Source organism: Notamacropus eugenii, chromosome 5, assembly GCF_028372415.1.
Source record: "Notamacropus eugenii isolate mMacEug1 chromosome 5, mMacEug1.pri_v2, whole genome shotgun sequence".
NCBI classification, from domain to species: Eukaryota; Metazoa; Chordata; class Mammalia; order Diprotodontia; family Macropodidae; genus Notamacropus; species Notamacropus eugenii.
In genome coordinates this window covers 300444420-300471269 of record NC_092876.1, presented here as the reverse complement: position 1 = coordinate 300471269, position 26850 = coordinate 300444420, and the positions used below count along the sequence as shown (strand labels likewise).

The following is a 26850-nucleotide window of genomic DNA, read 5'->3' as shown; positions in this document are numbered from 1 at the left end:
GGGCACCTGTCTCTCTCACCAGTTGCAGAGACTCTGCCAGCACATAACCCCCATTCTTCTACTGGGCAATAAGCCACAGATACTAACTCTGCCGAGCTTGGTGAGAAGAAAAGGGGTAGGGCAGTGAGCTGAAAAGTGCATCCTTCTGACTCGATTTGGCCTAAGGTTAGGAATCACCATGACCAAGGCTGAAGCACCTTTCCAGCTATACCTTCACACTACAAAGAAGAACATTGACAATTTTGGCCTTGCACAAGAAATAAAATGCTCTGCTGATGGAGATGAATTCATCTAACTTTTCTGAAAAGCAATCTGGAACTGTGTTAAAAAAAGGGGCCACGGTGGGGGGCGGAGCCAAGATGGCGGAGTAGAAACACACAAATACGCTAGCTCCAAACCCACAGCCCATGAAATATCTGTAGTAAAGAGCTGCCAATAAATTCGGGAGCAGGAGAAGCCACATAACAGCGGAGCAGATAAGATTTCTGTTCCAGAGGGACCTGCAAACCTCTAGCAAAAGGTCCATCACGCTGTGGACGTGGAGCCCAGCCCAGGCCTGCCCCGACCCCAGCAACGAGAGGAGAAGATCTGAGCGGACTTCAGGGACGGGATCTCCAGTGGCCACGCAGGTCCCTCCACCCACAGGTGACAGGGGTCAGTGAGAAGGTCTCTTTGGTGGGTCGAGAGGGGAGTGGGGTGCCCCCATATTCAGGCCCCCTCAGGAGGCAACAGCGGAGGCGGGAGCAGACCAGGGCTCCCCAAGCAGGCAGGAGCCCGGATCCATTGTTGAAGGTCTCTGCATAAACCCCCTGAAGGAACTGAGCCCGTGAGGGGGCCCTGCCCAGACCTGAGCACCTGAACTTAATCTCACACTGAGTAGCAGCCCTGCCGCCACCCAAAGCACTGAGGCTGGGAAGCAGCATTTGATTCTCAGACCCCAAGCACGGGCTGGGAGGATCAGGAGGCGAGGTGGATGTAAGGAGAATATTCAGAGCTCAAGTCACTGGCTGGGAAAATGCCCAGAAAAGGGAAAAAAACCAAGACTATTGAGGGTTACTTTCTTGGTGAGCAGGTTTCTCCTCCCCTCCCTTCTGATGAGGAAGAGCGGTGCTCACCATCAGGGGAAGACACGGAAGTCAGTGCTTCTACATCCCAGCCCACTCAATGGGATCAGTTCTGGGAAAATGTCATAAAGAGCTCAAAAAATTTTCAAAATTATGTTAGAGAGGTGCAGGAAAAACTGGGAAGAGTAATAAAAGACTTGCAAGCAAAGTATGAACAACAAATCAGCACCCTGCTAAAGGAGACCCAAAAAAATGCGGAAGAAAATAACACCCTGAAAAATAGGCTAACTCAATTGGCAAAGGAGGTTCAAGAAGCCAAGGAGGAGAAGAATGCTTTCAAAAGCAGAATTAGCCAAATGGAAAAGGAGATTCAAAAGCTCACTGAAGAAAATAGTTCTTTCAAAATTACAATGGAACAGATGGAGGCTAAGGATTTTATGAGAAAGCAAGAAATCACAGAACAAAGCCAGGAGAATGGAAAAATGGAAGATAATGTGAAATATTTCATTGGAAAAACAACTGACCTGGAAAATAGATCCAGGAGAGACAATTTAAAAATTATGGGCCTACCTGAAAGCCATGATCAAAAAAAGAGCCTAGACATCATCTTTCATGAAATTATCAAGGAAAACTACCCTGATATTCTAGAACCAGAGGGCAAAATAAATATTGAAAGAATCCACCGATCATCACCTGAAAAAGATCCAAAAAGAGAAACTCCTAGGAATATTGTGGCCAAATTCCAGAATTCCCAGGTCAAGGAGAAAATATTGCAAGCAGCTAGAAAGAAACAATTCAAGTACTGTGGAAATACAATCAGGATAACACAAGATCTAGCAGCTTCTACATTAAGGGATCGAAGGGCATGGAATAGGATATTCCAGAAGTCAAAGGAACTAGGACTAAAACCAAGAATCACCTACCCAGCAAAACTGAGTATAATACTTCAGGGGAAAAATTGGTCTTTCAATGAAATAGAGGACTTTCAAGCATTCTTGATGAAAAGACCGGAGCTAAAAAGAAAATTTGACTTTGAAACACAAGAATGAAGAGAAGCATGAAAAGGTAAACAGCAAAGAGAAGTCATAAGGGACTTATAAAAGTTGAACTGTTTACATCCCTACATGGAAAGACAATATTAGTAACTCTTGAAACTATTCAGTGTCTGGGTACTTGGTGGGATTACACACACACACATGCACACGCACATACTCATAGAGACAGAGTGCACAGAGTGAATTGAATAGGATGGGATCATATCTTAAAAAAAAATGAAATCAAGCAGTGAGAGAGAAATATGGGAGGAGAAAGGGAGAAATGGAATGGGGCAAATTATCTCTCACAAAAGAGGCAAGCAAAAGATTTTTTTAGTTTGGGGAAGAAGAGGGGAGGTGAGAGAAAAACATGAAGTTTACTCTCATCACATTCCACTAAAGGAAGGAATAAAATGCACACTCATTTTGGTATGAAAACCTATCTTACAATACAGGAAGGTGGGGGACAAGGGGATAAACAGGGTGGGGGGACGATGGAAGGGAGGGCATGGGGAGGAGGGTACAATTTGAGGTCGACACTCACAGGGAGGGACAGGATCAAAAGAGAGAATAGAAGTAATTGGAAGCAGGATAGGATGGAGGGAAATATAGTTAGTCTTATACAACACGACTATTATGGAAGTCATTTGCAAAACTACACAGATTTGGCCTATATTGAATTGCTTGCCTTCCAAAGGGAGGGGGAGGGGAAGGAGGGAGGAAAAGAAGTTGGAACTCAAAGTTTTAGGAATAACTGTCAAGTACTATTCTTGCCGCTAGGAAATAAGAAATACAGGTAAAGGGGTATAGAAAGTTATTTGGCCCAACAGGACAGAGTTGAGGATGGAGACAAGGGCAGAGAGGAATGATGGAAGAGAGAGCGGAGTGGTGATGGGGGCAATTGGAATGCTCGGTGTTTTGGGGTGGGGGGAAGGGACAAGGGGGGAGAAAATTTGGAGCCCCAAAATTCTGCGAAAATGAATGTTAAAAGTGAAATTAATTAATTAATTTTTTAAAAAGGGGGGGGCCACAACATCTATACTCTGTGACCCAGAGATCCTACTGTTAGGCATACACAAGGAGAAAAATGCTTAAAAAATAATAAAGGCCTCATATATAACAACAAATATTTATATCAGCATTTTCCTCAGTAGCAAACATCTGAAAACAAGGTAAACACTGATCATTTGGGGAATGACTAAACAAGCTGTACCACATAAATGTGATGGAATATTGCTGCTCTTGAGAAACGGTGAATATAGTGAATACAGAGAAGGGAGAACTTCTATAAATTGATACAAAATGAAGTAAGCAGAACCAGAACCATGAAAACAAAATACACACTGTTCAAAACAATGTAAATGGAAAGGTCAACAACAAAATAACTGAAATTGAATGCTGTGAAATTATAATAACCCAACATGGCTTCAGAGGAGAGCTATAGGCAGTTACCTCCTTCCTTTACTGGCACTGTAGACTAAAGTTTGTCAAGGAAAGTTACAAAGAGAAAATGGAACTTGGAATGGGCCTTAAAGGATGGATATATTTCAAAGTAGAAGAGATGGAAGATCCAGAAGGTGGACCTCTCACCACAATCTCAAAAGTCTGTATTGTGTATTTTCTGCTAATTAGTCAAGAGACATTAAACCACTCTGAATAAGGTAAGTTACTGAATTGCTATGGATGCCCTTTAAAATCTCCTGAAACCCTAAGATTCTAGGTTAATTATCTGTATATTCATTGGGTTTTATGACAGTTTTGCCTAAGAAATGATGTGCTGGCCTTGCAAGACAGAGGAAAACATTTTTATATAGCTTGTTAGGAGGAAAGAGGGAACGATGAAAAGGTAAGAAGCACTTATCTTAAAGAGATTTATAGCAGCTTAGAAATAACCACACTAAATTGAAGAATATAGCATGAAAACCTCTCAATCAAGCATGGGCCACTTTCACTTTTAAGAGGATGGAAGATTAATATCACTATTTAAAATTCCCTGGAATTTTTTTGGTTTGATATAGTGTTTTCCAACATCAATTAGTTTAATTGGGAAGTCTAATGATGAAGGATGAAAGTTTATAAATCTAAGCCTAAGGGATTCTGGGGAAAAAAACATAAACCCCAAGGAAAAGCCTGAACTCACTATGCCAAGAACCTTTGGTTTGGGTTCAAAGCATCCATGACAATAGTCAAATAAAGCAAAATGAGGAACTAACTGTGAGGGCAGTGTAACTGCTAGACAAAAATGAAATAGAAAAGAGATTGGCATAAAAGAAAACACAAGATAAAGAGTCAGAGGCAGATCACTTTCCATGTGATGTCTTTGAAACATTGGAAAATGTTGAAAAGAAAGCAGTGGGGGACCCATAGGCCATGTATCATGAAACATGGATCCTCCTTCCAGCCATTTACCATCCACTTCTTCTTGAGCAAGTCACTCTCTTGGTTACAGTTTTCTTTTCTCCAAACTAGCCTGTCATGGAAGGGAATACAAAGTGGTAGGGCCCTGGTCCAACTTGTACCACTCTGGGCATCTGGGAAATTTTCTTCACCAGAAAAATCAGTATGGTAACTAAATGGACCACATTTCATTCTAGCTCAAAATATTTTGATAAGCATGCTATTCCATTTAATACTCTGCTTACCACATTTTCACCAGCACTAAAATATTTCAAGTAATCCCACAACATTGCTGCTTTAGAATAATGGTAGGAATATCATACTTTTAATTCAGTACGTTGAAAAAGACTTTTGAATGATCTAAGATAAGAAGGAGATAGAAGGTGAAACACCAGGCTTTCCTATCTATTCTGCCACAATGTCTTAAGGCCTTCTGGACCATGCCATCAGCTATGAATTTAAACCCTCCAGAACTGTGGCACTACCATCTGCTCCCTCCCCTACAACTTAAGGATTTCTAAGCCTTTTTTCCTATCCTGCAGCTGAACTCTCTCATGTCTATTGTCTCCACAAATTACAGCATTATCTCCTTGACAGCAAAGGTGGTCTTGCTTCTCTCCCCCATATGTAATCCCAGGGTTTAGCACAGTGTTTGACACAGAGTAAGTACTTATTGAATGATTTTTCATTCACCCAATGATTCATTATTTCAAATACAAGTGAGAATAGTGAATGCTAAATTAGTAATTGAAAGATTCATGAAAGAACTGGCATTTGACCTGGGCCTTAAAGTATTGTGAAATGTGCCACAGACTTACCTTTGCAACACCTTTTCTAAGGACCTTCATCTCCAGCCAAACTAGTCCTCTCCACCTATCCAAATTTCAACTGCACCTCAAGGATCAGATCAAGACCCAACTTCTCCATTACAATTCCCTGAAAACTTGAGTCTTTATAGATCTGTATCTTTTTTCTGAATTAAAATATTTACTGATGAACCCACATAATTAATAGCCTCTCATCTCTAATACTCTGTTCTTTAGCTCCCCATTTTCTCAACTAATCATCTGAATATTCTAATCCATTAAAATCTCTCCCTACTTGATATACCATAATATCTATCACAGAAAACTAGAATTCTGTAGCTGTTAAGACTGCTGATCATGTGATCCCACCTCTCTCACCCAGAGTAGATATTCACTATACAGCAACTCCGAATTTTTATGATGTTGTATTGGGCAGAAAACTTCTAGTCACAGAGATCTCAATACTTGGGGAGATAGCCCATCATGTATTTGACACATCTTAACATTTTGAAATGTTCTTTTTATTCAGCCAAAATCTTCCTCCCTGTGACTTCCACCTATCATTTTCTCGTTGTCACACCTATGAAATAGGTCTACTCACTCTTCCACCTTTTATTCTATCAACTCTTTTATTCCATCAACTATCAACTATTTGTAAAATAGCTGTAAAACAACTAGCCTGCCTATTCCCACCAAAGTCTTCAAGTTAAATGTAACCATTCCTCATATGGCTTCATTTCTGGGGGTTTTTTTAATGTTTCATTGATGCTTTTAAAAAACAAACATCATTCTCACTTCCCAATAATATCCACCCCATCAATAAAACCCTCACTCATAACAAAGTACATAGTTAAACAAAACAGACTCACTGACCATTCCTGAAAACATATGTCTGGTTCCACATTGGTGTTTCACCAACACTACCAAGAGGAAAAGAAGCATGTTTCATTAGCAGGGATCTGGAACCAAAAATATGACCTTGTTTCTAATCCCCTCATCATCCTGGTTACCTTTCTCTCAACATTTTCTTGTGACACTGACTTCAGTTTATTATACTGTTGATAGTTTCCATGTATATGCCTGCTCTGCCCTATTCCGTTGTACTGCCCTCAGACAGCAAGGGCTGTATCTTAGAGTTCTCTTGTAATACCTAGCACAGTACTATTCACATGGTTGGCAGTCAGTAAATATTTGTGGAGTGAATAAGTATTTGAGAATGGGAAGAAAAAGGAGCTCATACTTTTTGAAAGTTTTCGTTGCACTTCCTCCGTAACGAACTGATGCAAATCTGAAACCCCTTCAGGATTTCTTTCCCTTTCCTGGTAAGCAGAATAGTTTCTGGGGTGAAAGTTGGCACGAAAATGGATCTAGTTATCCTTCTTGCTCACATCACTCCCTCTGAATAATGATATTCTCATTGTCACAGACCTCCCAGAGTTGAAAGAGATCACCTTATTGAATCTACATTGTTATCATTTGTCCTTTGCTCTTGAAGAAGACCATGACCTTAGAAGCTGACGCCATGACTTGCAAGTGAATTGGATTTAAGTGAGGCAGGGCTGTACAAAGTCTCCAGCCTCACTGCCTCCTATGGAGCCGTTTGGGTCCAGTGGCAAGATATAGATCAGGATGACTGGAGATGGTCCAGGATGCAGTAGGAGACCATGGCCTTTATAAGCCATACTTGAAAAAGAAATCCCTCCTACAACATGATTAATGATTTCCTGTGAGGGGGCAAACGCACTGCTTAAAATTTTAAGGATTTTTTTTCTAGCTGAAATTTGCTATAACTACTGTCCATTGCTTCCAGTTTTGCCCTCTAGGGCCAAGCAGAATAAGTATATAATTTATCTTCAATGTTCAAAGCGGAAGAAAACTATTAGGTTTCTCATAAATCTTCCCTTCCCTAGGCAAAACATCTTTAGGTCATACAAAGGATTTGTTAGTACTCTCTTGCCTCCCCTTTCAGTGTTCTATCCACTTGCGGTGACCAATTCCACCTCACTTATATGTGTCACTTCCTCACTCTAGAGTGTGAGCTTCCTGAGAGCAGGGGCTATCTCGATTTTCTTTTTTGTATTCTAAGAACTTAACCTAAGGCTTGGCACATAGCAAATATTTAGTAAATTCTTTTTCATTCATTCATTCATTCACTCATTATTCATTCATTCACCTTTATACACCCAAGGTCTTCAGGCTATATGTTGGGATGTTCATGATGTCCCCTCTACACCTGTCTTCACAGTCATGCCATTTGTTCTAAATTTTTTTGTCCATCCTTTGCCTAGGAAAAGGCACCTATTAATTTGAAATGAACACTCTAAGGACATTAATTAAGTGATATTGTATAATTCAAGTTACCTCTCTGAGCTTCTGTGGCACAGTAAGAAAGTACAGGGGGAAGGGGACAAAAGGATCTCTAAGGCTCCTGACACTTCTAACCCATGTTTACATAAATCCCTCATTGCCCTGAAGCTAATCTGATCCTCACCACAATCCTCGGAGGTAGGTGCTATTATTATCCCCATTTTATAGTTGAGGAAACTGAGACGGGGTGAAATGACTTACCCCGGGTCACTTAGTAAATATCTGAGGCCGAATTTGAAGTCAGATCTTCCTTCCTCCAGGCCCAGTGCTCTATCTGCTGGTCACCTAGCTGCCCCTTAGATATCTTCTAGAACAATCTCTTCACTGCACAGATAAGGAAATACCCTAGCAAAGGCTAAGTGACTTACTCTCAGTTGAACAGGGAGTCAGCCAAGTTAGTGGAATGAAAAAAATTCTTTGTGTGCTAAGAAGGTCTCTAGTTGATTTCTTATCTTTCTAGAACAAACACTAACTGGAGAAACCCAGAGACAACTTATTCCTTCAAGGCTGTTTTGTCTTGTTCTGTTTTGTGTTTGCACAATCATTCTCAAGCTTGGCATCTGAAAACCTGCTCCATTGCACAAGCCCTCTTGAATGCCTCCTCTGGCATTTGCAGGTCCCCAGACACTGTCCATAAGGAGCAGTCACCTGTATAGGCAAATGACAGAGAACTATTGAACTGTTCATTCATCTGCACCCTGTTAATTTCACAGGCAGCCTGCCTTTGTCACTACTCGGTCCATAAAAAACCTGCTAATATTTAGCATGTTTTTTAAAAAAGAGAGCCAGTGAGAGGAAGAAATTGCAAATCTGTCAAAGAACTTACCAGCCCTGTTAAGAAACTCTCTCCAGAAAATTGAAGACACATGTCAAGCCTTCATAAAACCCTTACAAATGGCAAAGAAAAATCTAAGGCAGCAACTCATGCAGAAACTATTTAATCAAAGAATAAAGACAATTATAACATCTGTTAATCTTTTGTGTAGGTTATAATTAGATGCTCCAGAGAAACACCCTTTCAAGAGTGATCCTTTAACATCTGTTATGAGGATCAGCAGCATCAAGAAGCCCCTAACATCACTGCTGTGCTTAATTGAGAATATCTCCAGCACAATAGGTTGGCAGAGGACTCCTGAAGGTGCCAGGAATGATGCGTAAGTAAGGCAGGGCATCCCCTGACTCTGACCCAAGCAACCATTATGTGAAAGGCTTTCTGCAAGGCACGGGGGATACAAAAATACAAAGCCCTGAAGTAGTTTACATTCTACTGGAAAGTCACAAAACTCCCACAAATACAATACCAGAAAAATTCAGGAGGGGAAGAACATCGACAAATGTTCAGGTAAGGTTACATCAAGGAGGAGGCCCTTGAGGTAAGCCCTGAATGACAGCTCATGTGGCTGCTTGAGGGCAAGAAAATACAAATGACAGATTTCGAGCAGGAAGGGACCTGAGGAGTCATTGATACTAATTCCCTCATTTTATAGGTGAGGAAACTGAGTGTGGCATTAAATTCAGCAAATGTCTAGTCATTCAGTTGGAGGGGGACTACATGACTCTCCTCTTCCTCTCAGATCAGAGACCCACTCCAACCACAGTTACCATAATCCCTTCTGAAAGAAAAGCAAAAAAATAGATGGGAGAAGACTGACAGAGGAAAAAGGAAGCAAAGGTGGAGGAAAGGGGCAGGTTGAGATCCCAGTAAAGATATAATAGTATCACAGATTTAGAGTTGGAAGAGAATTCGGATGTTGTCAAATTCAATCCTCTCATTTTGTAGATGAAGAAACTGAGGCCCAGAGAATTTAAGTGACTTGCCCAAGATTACATAGCTAGAAAAATGAGTGAGGGAGATTGAAACATGAAACAAAAGGGCAACAAAGTCATAGAGAGTGAAAGGCAAGAGAGGAAGGCAGAAAAGAGAAGTAGGCTGAAATTCAGCACTGCCATTGATCTCATGCTACCCCACCTCAATCTCTGATTCTATTGCTATTGACAGAGACCATCCACTGCAAACTGCAGAATGCCAAAAAGATATGCAGAGAGGACAAAGTTAAGGGCATCCTATAAACAGATGTAATTTGCTGCACAATGAAAAACCTCCACATATGGGGATGATATAACAGAAAGCACTCACTGCCCAGGAGGGCAGGGCAGCTTCCCAAATGGTTAGTTCATGCTAAAAGAGATTGGTTCATGCCAAAGTGGTAGTGAATCACTGTAGTTCTTTGACACATTCAAGAGCTAATTCACAAAGAGATTAACAATCTCTCTCTCCTAACAACTGGAAACCACATTTCTAGCATTATCTACCCTCAGTTCTCTAAAGCTATCCCCTTGGGTATTGGCACCTCTCAATAGTAACAGATGGGGTATCTCCAAAACTTGGACAGCTTCTTTAGTGCCCCCAAGTGAATCCTCATGATGTTCTTGGTGATACAGAGTCCAACTTCTCCAGTAAAGGTTATTCTATGATTCAAAGGATTGGTATTTCTCTGGTCCATCTGGGAACAATCATGGGTTCTTAACCTTTTTGTTAAGGTCTGGATCCCTTTGACACTCTCAGGGAGTCTATGGACTCATCAGAACAAAGTTTAAATGAATAAAATAAAAATGCATAGAATTATAAGTGAAATCATTTATATTTAAATAGTCATTACTATTTTTTAAGATAAATTGATAGACTTGAGGTTAAGAGCCCCTTATCTAGATGGTCAACTACTACTTTGTTTCCTATGCACTTGTCTTAACTATTTTTTAAAAAAGACTATTTTGCCACCAAATAAAATGCACTTCATATTTCCTTCTTTCTTTTCTTTTGTCCTTTCTCCTCTTTTGTTTCTTTCATTCACTTCATTACTACAACTCATTCAACAAGTATTGATTGAGCTCCTATTCAGCAGTCTTCACAAACATGGGCACTTATGGAGCCCTGAAAATAAACAGGTTCTCTCCAAATCATAAGATAACATGGGTAGCTTGCTAAAAACAAGGCAATTACCCTTTTGATAGAATTCCATGAGAACTGGTACAATGTTAGTTTTCCAATAGTAGTGTTTCATATAACAATGGTAAAGTGGTACAATAGAGAAAGCAATGAATGAGAGTTCAGTTCTGGTCCCAGCTGTCAGTAACTATCTGTACAACCTTGAGTAAGTCCCTTTACTTCCCTGACCCTCAAGTTTGTAAGATGGGTGAACTGGACTAGATGATCTCTAAGATCTGTCTAGCTCTCAGATTCTATGATAACTATTCATTGTTAAGTGCATACCCCAAAGAAGAAGAATTCATGGTAAATCTCTTATAGCACCAAAGTAAGGGAAAACAAATTTCAATTTAGAGTGAGGCTCACAGAAATTTTTTCTTTCATAACCTGCCCTTTCCTGCCTTGCTAGGCTTCTGACATCTTACACCTTCCATATGCCCTTCGAGGTAATGAACCTGACTGTCTTGCAGTTCCCTGAATGAGATACTCCATCTCTGGACTACAGGAATTTTCAGACTGTCCACCATCCTTGGAATGCTCTGCTTCCTAGATTCCCTGACTTCCTTCAAATCTCAGTTAAAATCTCACTTTCTACAGAAAGCTTTTTTGTAAAATTCCTCTTAATGCTAAAGCTTTCTCTTTGTTGATTATTCCCAACTCAACCTATAGGTGTGTGTGTGTATTTAATTATTATTATTGTTTGTCCTTCATTCTCAAAGAGGACTGCTTCCATCAGGAAGGTGATTCATGACTTGCAAGCGAATTGGATGGAAGTGAGGCAGGGGTGTGCAAGTCACCAGCTCCACTCTCTTCTCCAACAGCTATCTGGGTCCAGTGGCAAGATATAGATCAGGATGACTGGAGATACAGTTAGATATAGATTTTATTTGTTCATATCTGTTTTTGTGTTGCTACACCATTACAGTGCAAGATCCTTGAAAGCAGGGATTGTCTTTTTCCTTTCCTTGAATCCTTAGCACAGGATCTAGCATACAGTAGATGCTTAATTAATGTTTATTGACTGAATGGCTGTCAAATGGAAGCTGATGCAGATGGAGACAAAGTAAGGGTTTTTTCCTGTTATTTATTTGTCTTGGTTTCATTTGTTTAAGCTGATGTGGTAGTTGAAGGATGATATCTTCTTTGCATTTCTTAGCTGATAATAAACTATCTAGAACCTTGGAGCTCAGGGTTCAAGTTAAAATCAATTAATAGAACTTATTGAAGGCCCAAAGTTTCCTGCTGGGACTCTGTCTCTTAATGACCCATCCAGGTTCTGTAGCTGCTTCTAAGAAGACTGAGCCTGGAGACGAAAAGGTAGAATTTTTCTTTTTACCCCACTGGAAGAGGGATAAAGATATTTTAAAAGATTGAGTTTGGGGGGGGGGTGTTTCTGTAAGTTTCACTATAACTCATCAGGAATATTAGAAAATGACTTAAAAAGTAAAATTTTAACTCACTGGTCCTAGAATTTGAAATGAAACATAACTCAGTTTAATAAGGCCCTCTGCTGACCGTCTCTATAATGACATCTTATAAAGACGATTGTGCTCAGCCTTCAAGAGACTTTATGGTAAGTATGCATAATAAATAGTAAGCTATCTTGCATGTATGATTATATAAATCAGGGAGGAAAGGGCTAGTGAAAAGAAAATTAAATGGGGGAAGGAAAAATGTCATTCTGTAGTGGCTACTTATTTAGCTATTCACAAAGTCATGTTACCTTATTACTTGGTTTTCTCTGATAAATCATCCTACGATATCAACAGTACAGTAATATAAAGGTGAATTGCATTTATTTTTACTTAACAATGACCTAAACATTGATGGAGCCACAAAAAAGCAAATTATGAATGCTATTTACTAGTATACTATATCTCTACATTGGTAATTAACTACAATTAGAGTTAGAGAAAAATTGTATGTAGGCATCCAAATTGCAACTGTTGTCATAACACTTAATAATTAACTCTTTCTGCCCATGTTGTCTGATGACTGACAAAGAAATGGAGTACATGGTTAATTGCAGAAATGAATAATTTGGAAAATGAATTATTAAAAATCAGTTAGTCCTGTTGAAAGAACACTATTTGAGGTATATCTTTTAGGCTAGCCTGTGTCAGGCTCTTTATTTCCAGAATCAGGTTAAACCAATCCTCTATCACTGCACAGAAAGCCTATCAGAGCCCCAGCTCAAGAGTAGCATTTTTGTGCACTGGGCTAGCATTTCAGGATTAACAGCTCTGCTTTCAACTCCTAATGTTTATCTGCCTTTTTTATTATCCAAGCTGCCATTCACAAGATCCAAATCATTTCCAGCCCATGCAAACAAAATTGGTTTGGGATTTCCCGCTTGAACCCAGCCCACTGGCTCACCCAAGCCATCTAAATTTTACTCAAAGAAATCATTATTGCCCAAAAAAAAAAAAAAAAAGTTACTTTCTAGCATGAGAGACTTGTTTTCTTGCCCTGAAAATATAGATTAATTTATGTAACAACTCGGAAGGATCTCATGTAATTGAGGCTTCCAAAGCCCATATGATACACTTCATTAGACAGGTATGTATTGGGGCATTGTAAATGCTATGGGTAATGTTCTACATATCCTGGAGATTTATTATTTCATCTGTAAAGAAAGCACATTTGGGAATCCCGAATTCCACAGGCATCAACCTTGTAGATTTAGGGAACCAGAGAAAAACAGGGCTGTGAGTTCCTTCACATTCCACTGGTTGAATGCCTTGCCACAAACAAACTTAAACAGACCCTTTTCCTTTAGCCTGCTCTTTATATCTTACGAACAGAAAAGTTCTAGTCCTTTCCCTTGGAAGGTTACAATGGAGGTTAACCAAACAACCAACCAATGTTTCCAATTGTTTTCACCTAAATCCCCCCAGAATCCCTGAATTATAGTCTTTTCTCCACTCTGAGCTCTGTTTACAAATGCCTGGGCCTGCAATGCAAGTGGATCTACTGGTTCATGTTTATCCATAAACTTCAGCTAATTTACATAAAGTTTCATGTCTGACTTTTTTTTACCAAAGGTGAGAACTTTGTTCTTCTTTACTATTAAGAGAGAGGGGAGGAGTAAAGAGCAAATGGACTGGACTTCAGATATTACTGAAAGATTCAAGAATCTGGATCACTGGCTCAGTGCAAACTCCTGGAAATTTCAGCCTGACTCTTAGAGGTGAGCCAAGGTCAAATGATTCTGCTAGCACAGCACTGAAATTATACAAGGGCTGAAATCTGAGAATATCAGAGAATCATAGAGCATTAGGAATGAAAGAGACCTTGGACACATCTAGTCCAACACCTGTACTTTATCCACTTTTTACAGATGAGGAAACTGAGGGCTAAGAAAATTAAGTGACTCTGCCAGGGTCAAGTGGCTGGCAGATCAGGGCTACAATTCAGTTCTCCTTATTTAACTGTGATTTCTTTCTATGTCACTGCCATTCTTCTCATGCATAAAATATCCTGTTTTCCAGACATTAAAAATTTGGAGTTCTATGCATATATCTAGGATTAAACTGGGAAGATACATATAAGTTCAATCAATTGCCAACCAAGAGGCACTTATTAAGTGCTTACTATTGTCCATGCCCAGTGGAAGGCTTCTAACCTCTAGGAGCACACTTTATTGAGGAAGATATACATACATGTATGTATATATAAGCACATACATGTATATATATGCACATATGTACATATGCACACATATACACATACAAAATATATACGAGGTATAGGGTGGATGGCAGGACAAAAATGTAGCTTCTGCGGATAGGCAGCCCAGTAGAAAAAGGAAAGTGGGGGAATCCTTTCCTTTACATAAAGTTTTATGTAAAGAAAGGAAAGGGGGGAGGTGGCATGGGACTAGAAATTAGTCTTTGAGTTTTGCTACTACAGAAGCTCAGTTTATAAACAATATAAACTATGTGGTTCAAAACTAGAGTGTGATAATACATCAGAGCCTCTCTAAAATACCCTCCCCTGGGGCCACACCATGGGACTACCTGATAGGTGAGACCACCAAGAAACAAACTCCTTTTGATATGCCAGTAACTAAGATCCTTGGATTGGACCCAAAACAAAGCTACTTTATACCCACTGGAATTCTGTTGAATAACAAAGAGTGCTACACTGAAGGGCACCAGTGTGAAAGTTTTGCATTTAGGATGCCTGTCATTTGAGTACCTAAAACTACTCACTTGCTCATTTTGTACCCTATCAAATTTGAAGGTAAGAACAGAGGTATCCCACTGCTTAGGTAGAAACATAGAGAAGGACAAAAACTACAAGGCAATGACCCCGTAGGAGGGTCAAGAGTAAAGCTTTGTCATTAGAGAGGCTGCAGACTGCAATAGAAAGGATGCTGGGTCTGGACTTTAAGAATCTGAGTTTGAATCCCAGCCCTATCACGGATTACCCATGTGGCCTTAGGAAAAGACGCACAAACTCCCTGGGGATCCCTTCATCTCTAAAATGAAAGGGTTGTACAAAATGACCTCCAAGGTCCCTTGCCACTTCAAATCTACTCCTGTGTAATATAAATGATGACTTTTTTTTTTTTTACAGAAGAAGAAATATTAAGTTACAAACAGGTCCCATACACTTACCTGCCACACTTTTTTTTTTCTGAACTTCAAATACAAAAAGAACTTAACTGACAGCCAAAAGAAGGAGAGTCTAGATAAGCTCTGGTCCCTCACTCTGCTCAATCACTAAATTCAGAAAAGGGACGATCTCAGAGCTCCTTTCCAGCTCTCACATTCTCTGAGTCTGTAACAGAAAAGGTAGCACGTGAATGCTTTAACTTTTGTGCTGGCTTGACTTAGCAGCTGGTTTCAGGAGCAAACTTATGTGTCAGGGAATGAGTCATGGCCATATTATGCTGAAGGTAACAGGCATAACCACTTCTTGCCAGTCCACACAGTAAGGCTGGCAGACCTTGATCATTTTAGTAAGTGATTTGCTACTATCTGCAAGTCATAGGATTGTTGGGGGGATAAGGAACAAACACTGTGGCCTCGCGAAAGAAGGGGGATCCTTGGATCTCCATTTAACAGAACTGACTTCAGTCCAAACAAATTAGAACAGAACACGCTTGTCAAAGAACCATGGTTCATTCAACTTCTTAGCTGGCTGACACGCACCTTCCCATTCTCTCTACAGATCGGGTCACGTAGGGTGGGGGCGTGGGGGCATGTGGAGAAAATGAAGGCATATTTAAGAGAAAGAAAGATCTTCTCCCATGTGAGTTTTGCACTTTTAAACTGTGTGACTTTTCAGAGGCACAATAACAGCTAACTAATCCAGAGGATGAAAAGGAACATTTACAATTACCCCAGAAGCCCAGGGAAGAAGGGGGAGGGGACGAAGCAACAACTCGGTTCTTACAAGAATGGTTTCCATTTCAAGACATTATTTATATCCTACCAGAAATTCCCTGAGTTCATGAGGGTGAAAAACAGCATCGGCAACAACCAATATAGATCACTGGATGGTTCATCATAGCAAAACTCTCTTAGGAAGGGATTCTTTCCAAAAGAGTAACTCACTCACAAGGACCCAAGCAAAAAGGTTATGTTTTCCCAACAGAATAACTAAAAGATCAACTTCCCATTTCTTCTGGTTATACTTTAGAGGTCAATCTAACAACATTTTGGGGCGGGTTTCCCTCCTCCCCTCCAAGCCACTTTCCTGATAGCTGGCATGGGAAACGTAGCTCTCTGCCATCCTATTAGCATGTGTTCTCCGTTGTGCCAGTTAGAAGAGACAATGAGTCTTCCACACCTAAATCCCGTTCAGCTTTAATGCTGTAATTATTCAGAACAACTGCATACTTGCTGTGGTAGCCGGGGAAAGCCTGGAGAAATTCACTAACCTAATCATATCACTTTAAAAGGAAAGCAAGCTGTACAAATAAGATAAACTGTAAGAACAGGGGTTGGGGAGGAGGGTGAAGAGAGAGAAAAAAATCCTTACTTGTAGCTAGTTCTTCAGTCAACACATGTCACAGTCCTGGAGATATTAGAATTGCAAGGGCTCTCACCAGCTTAGAAATTCTCCGGAGTTTATCCTCTGTTTATTTGTGAAACTTTAAGAGGCTGTGGTTACAGCAGAGCAGAATGAGTTCCCCAGAACATCCAGAGCACCCACCAACTTCTCCAGAATGTGCAGAGTAAGTTCGCTGAGAGTTAGTTCCTTCTGCTCCTCTGTAGTTGTTCCGTACTTGTAAATACAAGCTCTGTGGACAAAGTCCCAAATGACATCACTGGCAGCTGCATATTGTTGAGTCTTTATTAACTGACTGTCAAAAAGAAAGAGGAGAGGGAGAGAGGGAGAGAGAGAGGGAGAGAGAGAGGGAGAGAGAGAGAGAGAGAGAGAGAGAGAGAGAGAGAGAGAGAGAGAGAGAGAGAGAGAGAGAGAGAGAGAGAGAGAGAGAGAGAGAGAGAGAGAGAGAAACAGAACAACCCAAGTGTATCTTTCCTGCAGCAGCAAAACCAGCATCCTGGTGTGGATTCCAGTTATACATATGTAAATAATTCTATTGATTCCATCTATCAGGGAGCTGCTTTTCTTAGGTCAAATCCATTTTCATGAGAAAGAAAAGGATAATTGCCTCCTTCAATTTACAAGCTATAAGCCCACGACTAAGAAGGAAAAGTTTGAAAGACTAAGCAACAACCTGACAACTTATTTGCCTCCATATTTTGGTCATTTTATTTCTTAAAAAAAAAATATGTTTGTATGAATTTCTTTTTGTTATTTGCTTGGATACACCCCACATGCTTCAAGTCGATGAATAGGAATTTATGATCCATCTATGTCTTCTCACGTTCAGAGTGTGCTGACTGATGATCAAATTCATTTTCGTACAATTTTGACCAAGAAGGGACTTTAGAGATCACAAGAACATAAGCCTAAAGGGATCTTAGAGGGTATCTAGTCTGATTTCTTTGTTTTACAAATGCGGAAAATGAGACTCCCAGAGGTTAAACAATTTAGCCAAGGTATGCAGAACCAGGATCAGAACCTAGCTTCAATGTGCTTTGCACACAGTAGGTGCTTAATAATAAATCTTTTTGGAATTCTATAAAAGTTCATCTAACTCCCTCACCTTACTGGTGAGGAAACATAACCTGAGCAACCAGAGAGGCTGCTATAACCACAGCCTATTAAAGTACAGTTACACAGCTAATAAGCAGTAGTGAGGATCTGAACCATCTTCCAATTTTAAATCCAGAACTCTGCCCTTTACAACACATCTTTTTAAAATATTATATCCATTCCTTCTCTTTTTTATCCCATAACCACTTGCTGATAGCCACCAACAGACCCCCATGGAACTGTCCCTTGTGACGAAGTAAAACAATTTAAGCTAAAAGAACTGACACAGTCCTGAGTGACAGCGTTACAAACCTATAGTCTCCCATTTCCCCATTGAAGGGGTATAATCACTGCATCAGTTTAACAACTACTCTCCTTGTCATGTGACTGCTAATCGAATATTTCCTTCTAGGTAATGAACCATCACTGGTTCCTAATCCCAGCTGGCTGAAACTCCAAAGTACTATAATTATCTGCAAGGCATCACAAAGTTTGTTTTGTTTTGTTTTTAGACCTAACATTTAATTCATTTTAATGAAGAGGGGGCAAAAATGACCAAATGTTTTAATAACTCCAGTCTCATACCCCTTTCAGACCACCTGTCTATATCCTATCCTCCAAACAAGCTAAACATACAATTTGTTCCCAGTAGCCTCCTCCTGGGATGTCCTGTTCCATTCCTTTTTCTCCATCAAAATCCCAACTGACCTATAAGGCCTATGCCAACCCCCGTCTACCGAGAAGCCTTCTTTATTTCCTACCTCACACCTTATTGATTCTATAACAATCATTCCACACATCATGTACTGCCTTGTAGCATTCTGTCTCTGTCTGTCTGTCTTTCTCTCTCTCTCTGTCTCTCTGTCTGTCTCTCTCTCTGTCTCTCTCTCTCTGTGTCTATCAGTTTATTAGAAGCTATATCCTGTACTCCTGTATTTGCAGAACTCACAGCTTTAGAGCTGCAACAACAGAGGTCATCTAGTTCAACCTCCCCTTTTCTCAGGAAACTGGAGTCAGCAGAAGCCAAGTCATTTGACCAAGGTCATACCGGTAGCAAAAAGTATAACCAAAAATGTCCTTCAACTCCAAAGTAGCACTTTCTCCAATGCACTCTATTCCCATAACCTTTAGCACAGTGCCTTTCACACAGTAGTATTTGGGAATTATTTCATTAGAGTCTGATTTAATGAAAACTTTGAGTTTTCACTAGACAACTGATAAGGCAAGAGAATAAGATCTTAAAGACAATTTGCAAATGAACTGTTATTCACCTATAGAGTGAGAGTTGGAATAGATGGCTCTAAGATTCCTTCCAATTCCATGAAAGTTAAGATTTTATACTTATAGGAATAGGAATTAAACCTATAATCTTATTTGTGTCAGGAACTTCTGGGTGAAAAAAGACAAATAAGGAAGGTTGGCACCTTTTCTGCTACTTGAAGTCTTAGAGAATGGTTTGGGGCACTGAGAGGTTAATTAGTTTGTCCAGTGTCTTGAACTCAGGTCTCCCTGCTTTCCAGACCAGCTATTTAGCCACTATGCCCTATTGCTTCCCATGATCTGATAATTCTAGGATGCCCTGGTTACACTTTTGGGGGTTATGTTCAGGACAAAAAAAAATCACCCACTCTTTTACTGAATGCTTACTAAATTAAAATTCATCCCTCACAGTCCAGACCCTATCCTATGCTAATTGAGAGATCATTTGAGAAATCTTTTTGATTCTACTTCCCCCTCCCCCCAGTCTTAAAGGTTGATTAAAGCTGCTAAAGAAATTCATTTCTGCGATTGCTGCTGGACAAGGAGAAATTTAAGATGAGACTAGCTCATAGACTAGCTTTAGTCCACTTCACTAAAAGTTAACCAATAGTGGAGCAGATGTCAGAAAACTGGAGAATGTGACACATTTGGTTTGTCATCAGACATTAAGGAAAACCTCATAGCAAAGATAGTGAGAGAGCCAGACCTCCTGTACTCAGGTGATGTATTTTAATTCAAGAGGAACTTTGGTCAGTTGAAGGTCGGTGATTGAGAACCAGTGAAATACTGTCCTGGTATCCTCCTCCACTCTTGAGAAGGCTTTCTGTAGTGGGAATCACAGGCCTAACCATGGGTATGATCTTATGTTTCCTCTAGGAAAATGGATACCACCAATGGACACAGAGAAAAACTGAAAGTTTCAGCCAAGGAAATGTGATTTTTTTTAAGAGAAATTTCCATTCATCTAGAGAATATATCATAACAAATCCTTATCTTGCTTCACAGTGAAAATATATCTTATGTCTCTTAACAGTTTTAAGAAAAGGAACACAGAGCCCATGTCACTTGCATGCTTACACAGGAATGTCTCTCCTGCATCCTATTTCAATACATATTGGTGACCCTTTACGTAAGATCAAGATTGGACCTTTTGAAGTTAAAGTTAAATACTCATACTTCAAGGTAACAGGTGTCTTCAATATTCAAGTTTTGCTGTAAAAGGTATGGAAGGAAGAATAGTTAGGGGAGGATCTTTACCTTATTTGAGGTGATCATTAAAGTTTTTGTCCAAATTATCTCCACCTGCCATGATCCCTAAACCCGCAACCTCTTCTTTTTTTTTCCTCTAAGTTCCTTCATTTCTTTCATTCTGATCGCTTTCATAGCACTCTCTGAAGCCTTTCTAGACCAGAGGGCAGGCATGGTCTGCTGGTCTGTAATTCAGAATCATAAAGCAAGGAACTAGCACATCCATTATCCAAAGTTCTCTCATTTTTAGATCGGAAACTCTGGAAAGACAATCGCTCAGGTCCCTTTCAGTTCTCACCATCTCTTGTTCTGCAATTCTGACATGGGCTGTGACTTGATCTATACAGTTATCTGTCCCACATCATTACTTTCCATATTGTAGTTTTGATATATCATGGGTGAGTCAGCATAAGAAATTAAATGGGAATTTGGGGGAGTTTTGCAGAAGCTGCAGATGACACACAATGGCCAACAGATGACACAGAAAAAGCCCAGAAACTCAGAAATGCACAAAATAAATGTATAGTATTAATAATATCAACATATTTTATCTTTTAATACCATAATAATTCAGACTTAATCTCTGGTACAAAGCGAGGGTCAAAAAATTTTAGGAGGATTTTCCATATGCCACACCCCTTAACCCCAGTGATGTGGGAGGGTAACTATACAGTGGTCAAGGCCAGGATGACCATTAAGTCACCGGGAAAAATTATCTCCAACTGCTGCAGGCCAATCCGAAGGCATGAATTCCAGCTAGATCTCTTCACACTTCTATGTGCTAATTTATTTATTGTTCCTCCCCCTAAATGTGGTATTTTATTGGGAGAGGTTCTATGGGACTCCAAGGATTATAAATACTGAAATGCCGACTGTAGACCTTTAAAGTGAGTTGAATAGCAACAAAAAGGAATTAAAACCATGTGGCCGACCTGAAAATATTCTATTCTGATTCAAGTGTACAAATAGTATAGCACATCCGCAAGCATCCAACAAGGATTTAAGCTTCAAACCTTTCCCCCTATCCCCTAAACAAGGTTACTACAGCTCCTCTCTTTTTGGTATCCTGCAAAGTTTTTCCACACAGGTCCCTGCCTTTGGCTTCAAAGCTAAGGGGCAAGAAAATGGGGATAAAACCAATGGAATTTATCTGGAGGTACTGGTATGGATGAAGTGTAGAGATGCTTTCCTATGTCTTGGGATGAAGACCAGACCCATTAGGAAGAGGTAAAAGAACTGAAAATCAAAAATTCCATATAGTGAAAAGAAAATATTGGATTTAGAGTTAGAATTAGAACTCTAACTTGTTACTTATTACCCTATGTGACCTTGGGTAAGTCTGTTGAGGGTTGGACTAGAAACCACTGGAATCAATGGACTTTAAAATATGTTTTAAGTATAAATCGATGATCCTCTGATTCAGTGTGATTTAAACAGTGATGGATTACTGTGAGATCATGGACAAGTTATTTAAACTCTTACATCTCACTTTTCATCTATAAAATAAGAATGGAGAGCTAGCCTCAGCATCAAGAGGACACTGGTTCATGCCTTGTAATGCAAGCACACTGGCTGGGTAACTCCCTTAACCTCCCTGTGCCCAAGGCAACCCTCTAACACTGACTGTTTCCAAAAAGCTGCTAGTCTGCATTGGTACAGAGACTTCTCTACAGAGATGTAATCATTGATGCTACAAACAGACAAAAACAAATGAAGATAACAGACCTGGAATACTTGTGTCGCCAAGAGTTCTTATAGAGGTGAAATGAGATATTTAAAGCAAACTGCAAAACTCAAAGTATCCAAATGTCAGCTGTTGTTTGCCTCCCAATTACATGAGAGGCAGCACAATGTAGTGGAAAGAATATTAGAGTTACAATCAGAGGACCTGGGTTTTGCTACACTGCCCATGTGACCTTAGAACTCCATTTCTCTTGGTTCCAGTTTCCTCACCTGTAAAATAAGGATGTTGGACTAAACACCATTAGGGTTCCTTTCTGGCTCTAACTCTATAATACTATGATCTCTGAGACACTGGGAGACCTCCACAAGTCACATTCATTGGCTTGTGTGCCCAACAAATCTACCAAAGATAAAATTTCTGCTAGGCCAGTCATCAGTTCATCTATCTACCCACAGTCTCGGCATGACTGAGAGACACTGAGAGAAGATACCTTTTGTGTTCTGGAGGAGTGTAAAAATGTTCCCCAAGATTTGTAATGTATTACAGGTTCCTTATCATGTTTATGTAATAGATCTCTTTGCAAGTCTGGTGAATCCTATCGACCCTTTCTCAGAATAATGTTTTTAGATGCAAGAAATAAAATACATAAGATTATAAAGTAAAACAATTGTATTGAAATAAAGATATTTCCCTTTCAAATTCACAGACCTATTGAAACCAAGGACCTCAGGTTAAAAACCTCCACATTGGTATGTGAACACAGATTAAACACATTAGCATAGATTTTTATATCACATTATATAGTGGAAAGCTGAGCCTTGATAGAATGGATTAAGTTCTTTCTTTTATTTTCTGAAAGACAGAAACAAGAAATGTCTAGAGCAAAGATGAGGAACCTGTGACCTCAAGGACACATGTGGCCTTCTAGATCCTTGGGTGCAGCCTTTTAATTGAGTCCAAGTTTTACAGAACAAATCTTTTTATTAAGAGGATTTGTTTTGTGAAATTTGGACCCAAACGGCTGTGCTTGAGGGCCACATGTAGCCTTGAGGCTATAGGTTCCCCACTCCTGGACTGTAGAGCATATAGTCCCAGGGGAAGTCAGTCAGACCACAAACATTTTTTTAAGTACCTACTATATACCAGGCACTATGCTAAGTACCTAGGATACAAAGAAAGTCAAAAGATGACCTCTGTTCTTAAGGAACTCACAATCTAATAGGAAAGACTGTTCAAACAAACATATACAAATAAAACCTATACAACATAAACTGGAGCTAATCAATGGACAGAAGGCACTAGCATTAAAGGGAATAAGAAAAGGCTTCTTATAGTAGATGGAGTTTTAGCCATGACTTCAAGGAAGCCAGACAAGGGAGAATATTATAATACTTATTCAGTATCAGCATTAATATTTAGCTAAAGAGCAGGATAAAGATTCTGAGCATCTGCAGGATGAGTGCAAAGTTTTATAGAGGACCAGTCAGAAAAGTACACTGAAAGAAAGAAGGGTTGTAGAAAGATGGTGGAGGCCACAGGGTAAGAAATCGTTCTCCAGAGTCCTCCCTGGGAAGTGGGGTGCCATCTATCCACCATTCAATTGCTTTGGTGGACTCTTTCTCAGGGAGGGCTTGGAAGTGGGTTAACGTTGCTAAGACACTTTAAGTGTCTTGATGGAAGGCAGTATATAAGTATAAAGTCTCAGGGCTGAGGTGGAGTATTTTATTTCAGTTTCCTTATTGTGTTGTTGACAGTTTAACATTTCTGACTACTTTGCTAGCACCAAATAAAAGGGGCTGGTGGGCCGAGGGGGCTGAAGGATAGGATGCATAATCGGCGCTGGCTTTGATTTTGCACATCTAGCACACAATGTAAAAGCCTAGTCGTGACAAGCAGGAGCCCGACCATTCCCCTGTTTAGATTTATATAAATTCAGTAGATGACGGGAAACAGGTGACATTCCTTTTAACCTGAGCATAGAGTCAGCTTGTAACCAGACTCTGAGGGCTGCAGAGCAGGGAACATCAGTCTGTAAATTGAGAAAACAACTCAGCATGAGATGTATAATTGTCCAAATGAAAATGCCCTGCATTTCTATTTTCACAAGACACTTAAGAACATAATAAAATCAGAGATAGCAGAAAGGGGCTGCGGAAAGGAAGGGACTAAGCCATTCCTTTTCATGGCTGTGGCTGAGGCCTGATTAGAGGCCTCAATAAATACTTGTTGAATTGAACTGAATGTTGGCTCCCTACAGTTCCTGAAGCAACAACGGAGGCGTAGAAAACAAATGCCTCCCACAAATAATAGCCCTGACAGTGATCCGGTGCTGGGAAAGGGAACCAGAGGCAGATAATATACCTGGATTTCATTTTAGAGCTCTCTCCTCCAAAGAGGAGTCTCTGATAGGCATCTCTCTTTCTCCAGGCCTCCCAGTGGACAGCTGATAAAGCTCAGTCCACCTGATTGCATTCACCACAAACAATACCCAGCAGTCCCAGAGCCCTTGGCTAAATGAGAAAATTCAAAGCAGGGCATAGCCTTCACTTTTTTGGTTAAGAGGACAAAGGGGGGGGCAACAGGGAAAAGGAAGGAGGAATTTGTTCTTCAGTATTTTTTTCTCTATCCCTCCCCCCTAAAATAGACAATATGAGTTTTTGTTCTCAAAGCCTATTTTCCTGATTAAAAAAAAAAAAACAACTAAGAATTCTGTATGGCAAATATTCCTTGGGCACTTGGAGAAAACATTCATCCTTACCAGATGCATTAAGAATGATCAGATAGTGAGCAGCAACCATCAAACTTAAAGCTGGGGGTCCCTGACCCTGGCCCACAGGAGGGCTCAAAAGACAACAGGACAGCTCTGGGGCTAAGAGCTGCCAAGCCAAATCCAAAGAGCACACACTGAAACTCAAGGCTAATACTATTCTGAGGAGCCTCAGCCAAGCTCAGGCTCCCACTGGGGAGTTTTTACAAAGCCAAGGCAGAGATTGCTCTCTTGCACTGATGGAAGAACAAAGGCCCATACAGTTCACTATTCAAGCATCTCTAATGTGCATTTAGACTTCCTCCCCAAAAAAGGAAATGGCTCCTTCATTCCTCACGCTGGAGGATGAAGCAGAGGGTCACAGTAGTTAGAAGGGCATTGGTTTTGTCCTGGAAAGCTATTATACTCTTATGTAATTGTTTGGAGAAGTGCATAAGTAAAGTCTGAGGGATAAAACTCTGGGCTGAGAAAGACTGATAATTCATCTCATCATTAAATTCATTAAATTCATTCAGTTCAACAAAAATTTATCATCACTGTTGTTGAGATTTTTTTAGCTGTAAAGGAATCTGCTTCAAACTACAGATACACGTTTATCATATTTTACAATAATCTGTTATAGAGTTAAAAAGTGATCAGTGTGGTACCTAAAATACAACATTCAGACTAGGTCTCTACTTCTATAAAATACTGACTGGATGTAGATATTATTGATTATTAATATCATCATCATCTCATTCTCATCCTTTTCAATGGGGCCCAACAGAAACAATTCTGGCATAAATCACTATGAAGTTATTATTATTCTTGGGGGGGGAGGAGCGGAACCAAGATGGCGGAGTAGAAATAGAGACTTGCAAAAGCTCTCCCCTCCAAGCCCAGCCAAATATCTATAAAAAAAAAATGACTCTAAACAAACTCTAGAGCAGCGGAACCCACAGAATGATGGAACGAAGCAAATCACCAGTCTAAGACAGCCTGGAAGGTTGACGGGAAATGTCTAGTCCAGAGCAGGCCGCACCAGCACAGACTCAACTTGAGCAGGACTAGGGGAAGGCTGAAATCTCTGGCACCTGTTGTGGTTTCTAGACCTCACAACCCCAAAGCACTGAGGACAAATTGGAAGGTCAGTGGAACAAACCTGTGAACAAACCTCTGTGTGAGAGAGAGTACAGTACTCTGGCCCCAGCCCTAGGTGATGGAGGGAGTGGAGGAGTCCATGGCAGCCACAGCAGCAGCAAGGGCAGAGGTAGCAGCTGTTTCTGGAGCTCTAGGCCCCAAGATTGTGAGGGGATCAAGCAGCTAACAGTAGACTCCCCCACCCCCACTGGAAGCAGAGAACTACCTTAACAAAGAGCTCAAAAGTAAAATAAATGGCTGGGGAAATGAATAAAAACTGGAAAAAAGATTCAGACTACAGAATCTACTTTGGTGACATGGAAGACCAAAACATACAAACAGAAGGAGACGACAAAGTCAAAACTCCTCCATCCAAAGCCTTCAAGAAAAATATGAATTGGTCTCAAGCCATGGAAGAACTCAAAAATGATTTTGAAAATCAAGTAAGAGAAGTAGAGCAAAAATTGGGAAGAGAAATGAGAGCAATGCAAGAAAATCATGAAAACTGAGTCAACTGTTTCATAAAAGGGATCCCAAATAATGCTGAAGAAAACACCTTAAAAAATAGACTAACCCAAATGGTAAAAGAGATCCAAAAGGCCAATGAGAAGTTATTATTCTTTTATGTTTAATGTTCTATGGATTGTTGCACAGGGAGATACAATAACTACTTTTCAGAGGTGCATAAAAATAACAGGGTGTATATTCAGCCTCTACAGGCACACTCAATGTGTCCTCAGTGCAACTCTAGGAGCAGACAGGAAAAGAGAGATGATATTCACTTCCTCCAGTTGCCACGCAATTTTGATCTTTTCTACCTCTCTATATTCTGAAAGCGTTTTTTGCTTTGGTGTGGCAGTAACTGCTACACTGTTCTTAAATTCTGGTAAGTCAAGCAATCACAAGAGCAACAGTTCAGTCTGGGATAAAGGTGTGGTTCCAATACTGTGTACTGCTGAATTCCTCAGGAAATTTTGAAGTGTGCATCATTATTACTAATAT

General features: G+C 40.1%; 1 protein-coding gene across 5 annotated transcripts in view; it reads right to left on the bottom strand.

Moving 5' to 3' along the window:
* The window catches only part of NCKAP5 (NCK associated protein 5), a 1146457-nt gene that overhangs the window by 983276 nt on the left and 136331 nt on the right, over positions 1-26850 (bottom strand). For 2 of the 5 annotated variants that reach the window (XM_072613275.1, XM_072613282.1), the window contains exon 1: positions 16646-16978. The exons of the other annotated variants lie outside the window; for them this stretch is intronic. The gene's annotated coding sequence lies outside the window, so the exon portion shown is untranslated. Of the gene's footprint in view, positions 1-16645; positions 16979-26850 lie in introns of those variants that run through there. 5 annotated transcript variants of the gene reach the window in all.